A 4176-nucleotide genomic window follows, 5' to 3' on the forward strand; every position below is an offset into this window, starting at 1 on the left:
CCCTGTGACACTGCCCTATTTGCTATTCTTCCTGCACATCAGGATGGTTTGTCCCTGCGCCCTCAGTAAAGTTTTTTTTTTAAAGTACAGCCAGTTTTCCTGGACACCTCTCCCTCTCAGACTGGCCTCTCAGGGGATCCTGCCCATCAGTTTCCTGAGGGGAGTCAAAGCCTGCTTTTCTGAAGTCCTGGGTCCATACTTTGCTGCTCTTCTTTCTTCCATTTGTCAGGTTCCTGAACTCAGTCATCCCATGGTTATTGCTGCCCAAGTTGCCATCCACTTCTACATCCCATACCAATTCTTCCCTGTTTGTGAGAAGTAGGTCAAGAAGTGCATGGCCTGTGGTTGTTCTCTCCAACACTTTTACCAAGAAGTTGTCTCCAATGCTCTCCAAAAGTTTCCTGGATTTTCTGGCTACTGCTGTATTGCCCTACCAGCAGATGTCAGGGTGATTGAAGTTCCTCATAAGAACCAGAGCCTGTGATCGGGAAACTTCTGCTTGCTGTCTGAAGAAAGCCTCACCTACTCCTGGTCTGGTAGTCTATAGCAGACACCCACCATGACATCCCTTTGTTGCTCTCCCCTATAAACTTAAGCCTGTTGAAAGACTTGGGGTTATCTCCAGTTTCATATTGGAGCTCTGAGCAATCATATGGCTCTTTTACATACAGCACAACTGTACTCCTCCTCCTCTTCTCCCCACCTGTCCTTCCTGAACAGTTTGTACCCATCCATGACAGTACTCTAGTCACGCGAGCTATTCCACCAAACGTGTAATTCCAATTATGTCATAGCTGCTTGATTCTGTGAGGACTTTCAGTTCTTCCTGCTTGTTTCCGAGGGTCCATGTATTCATGCACAGACCTGAGGTAACTAGCCAATTGCACCACTTTGTCAGGAAGAGTGAGGAGGCCTCTGTAACAGAGACCCCAGGGCTCTCTGTTCGTTTAAGGAAGAAGCAGCTCAGCAAGGGGGCACTGCAAGCCAGGCAAGGGGCAGCAGCTGCAGGTTGCCATGGCTACAGGGCAATTAAGCCAATTAGTAGGTACCTGCAGGCAGCCCAGGAAGTCTGCTAACTGGAAGGGGGCAGGGCCCTGGGAGGATATAAGCCTGGGGCTTTGGCTGGCAAGCCAATCTAACACAGCCAGATGCAGGGTTAGGAGCTCATGCCCAGGGGAGCTACCCAGGGATGCTAGACTGATTGCTTTGCTGACTCCAGGAACAGTGAACCTCAGGGAGTTCCAGGCAGCCCAGGCTAGGAGGTGTGCCAGCACAAGGGGTGAGGGAAGGTTTTCCCTCTTAAAGAGACAGAGGGCTGCTTCCTCTTTACATTTATCTTATGCACAGGGGCTTATTGTTTATGTTGTAGTTTATACCAGCAATTTGGGTTGGGACTGTAGGGGCGGTATACCGAGGCCTCATTAGTGCCAAGGGGGCATACAATCACCTTGAGCCCTTCCAGGGGAGGCTCACAGCCCAAGTGACTACGGAGCCCAGAGCGGGTATAGTGTAAGGCCAGAGAGCCAGGCAGGGACCAGGGACCCATCGCCCAAAGGGGACAAAGCAGAGCTGGTGCCTCAAAGCCAGGTCCAATACAGTGGACCTAGGCTAGAAGGCCTAGCTAGAATAAAGGGGTAGAGGCTGAGGAGGCCAAAGCTCCAACAAGGGAACAACATTATGGTAACACCTGCGAGGCTTGGGGCATGGTGTAGGGGAGGACTGAAGCTAAGCAATTAACCCATAAGGCTTGAGGTGCCCTGCGGCAGTACACGTATAGAGCAAAGCCCAGTGATGGGCCTTGAACTACGAAGGCCCAGCAAGGAGCCTGGGGATTAGTAAGAATCAGTAGGGTGCTGGGGAACCCTAGTGGGGGGTTCAGTTGAACTGGGGTCATGTGAAAGCCAGTGGGCAGCCTCCCCATTACTACTACTACATCAAGGTGTGGCAGATGAGAAGGAAAGGCACTCTAGAGAGTGGGGCAGAGTGGGACATGATCAAGAAGCCACCAGGGGGCACCATGGCCACCCCTGGGAATCTAACGTGCTACACTGGTACAATGGCCAGAATAGTTGTCTGTGAAGGAGAGAGAGAGAGAGGGAGCCTACGGGCCAAGTGAGGCACTGGCAGGAAACAGATATTGCTCCTTGTCTAACAGTGAGGTTGTGGGGAGATGAAAAAAGCAGAGATGGCTGCAGAAATGGAGCAGGTAGTACTGTTATTTATCAAGCAGAAGATTGCTGCAACTAAGCAGGCCTGAAAGCAAAATGAGTGAATTGGAGAGGTGGTCTGCTCACAGTTTCAGCAGCCTGGAACCCAGATGGCAGCCAGTCAAGATTGGCTGAAACAGATAGGGCAGATGTTCCAGCATGTAAAGGAGGACATCAGAAAACTCGAGCTGCAAAGCACAGAAGCCCAACAATTATGGATAGTGGTACAATAGAGACTGTCAGAGCACCTATCCATCAAGGGGTTCAAGCACCTCAGTGACGGAAGCAAGGCAGTGCTGGAGGCTGATCACATAGAGAGGCTGGATCATGAACTTTTAAAGGCACAGATCTTTGCAGACAAGGTGGGCGGACAAGGAGACCACCTGCAATGGGAACTAGCTGTAGAGCACCAAGCCCATGAGCTAGCTGAGGTGGAAGTAGCTTCCTTGAGTAGCAGATACTGGCAGAGGGTAAATAGAATAAAAGTAAAGAGCTGAGATGTTTGTTGGCAGTCAAGGCTGAGAGCCACAAAGAAATAAACCAGCTGATAGTGGCAGAGGCAGAGAGAAGCCAAGAGGGGGAGACAAAGCTATGAGTACTCCAAGATCAAGTGGATGCTGTTGCCTCTCAGGCTGGGAGGATGGACTCAGCCCCAAAAACCAGGAACTCTGACAACCCTAGGGAAGAGAAAAAACAGAAGGCCAAGGTAGCAGCCCTGAAGAAACAGCCTGAGGTGCAAAATAAGTGTCAGCAGGTACTGCAGGAAGAGATGCAGGACACACAAGGAAGGTATATACAGGGTAAGCAGCTCTTGTGTATGCTACAAAACGTCTCCAGTTCCCATGCCTTGGTGCAGGAGCTGATATCCACTGAGTATTTATATCGAGGTGAGCAAACAGCTTGGCAGAAAGAACTCTTGAGAGCTAACCAGGAGTTGGCTGAAGCCCATGCACAGAGGGAACACTTGCAGGCAGAGAAGGCCAGTTGTGAGGAACAACTTGCGGCGCTCCATCAAATCAATGTTCAGCCGACCAGTGAAAACCAGCAGCTGGGAAAAAATTAGGCCTAGAGCAGCAGAGGTACAATACCAGACTTCGCCACCTACAGGAAGAAATCACACATGAATTAAGAGGCCTTGCATCACAGCTGGGAGAGCGGCATCCTGAAAGCAGACAGGACATAAAGGATCTGATGAAAGAGCTGGTGAAAGTAACCGGCTGGTGCAGGAAGGCCAGAGTGGTGTCCTGTAGGGCCAGGCCAACTCTCAGGATCTCAAAATTGCACTGTTAGATGGGAGGGTGTGACACAATTGCACATATATACACACACAAAAATCAATTAGGTGCATACACGCACACTACCAACTCAGGCACATACACACTATACACACCAAAAATTAGACAAAAATCAGTAGTCAATACCCAAACATCCAATACACATACATGGATTACTAATTCATATACCATGCACACAATGATATATATATATGCCATTCATACCACACACCTACACATTCAAACAGGTGAGTTCCACAGGGTGGTGTGGTGTGTAAGTGTGTGCTTGGGCTACTTGGGGTACCTAGGATGCTTGGTTACTATGGGAGGGGGAATCAAGGATCAAAGATTTCCAGAAGGAAGGAGATGGATGGGGGTTAAGATGAGAGAGGGAAAAATAAGAAAGTGAAAGTACCAGGAGTGAAAGTTGCTGAGGCTGGGATTAGAACCAGCAGACTGGAGGGGAAGCTGGGGTTACTTTAGGTTAATTGCCCCAGAGTTACTCAGGGTCACTGGGGCTTGGGGTGGAAGCAAAAGGAAAAGTCCAGTGGCAAGGAAAAGACAGTCAGGAAACAGAGAGGCAGAAATCTGAGAGATTGGGCCAGCAAACAGGGAGGCAGAAAACTGGGAGATCAAGGAGGAGGGTTGGAAGGTCAATAAGACAAAAACCCAACTTGGGGTTTCATAATAACAGG

This window comes from Gavialis gangeticus, unplaced genomic scaffold, assembly GCF_001723915.1.
Source record: "Gavialis gangeticus isolate Ggan-Ray unplaced genomic scaffold, GavGan_comp1, whole genome shotgun sequence".
In the NCBI taxonomy this organism is placed as follows: Eukaryota; Metazoa; Chordata; order Crocodylia; family Gavialidae; genus Gavialis; species Gavialis gangeticus.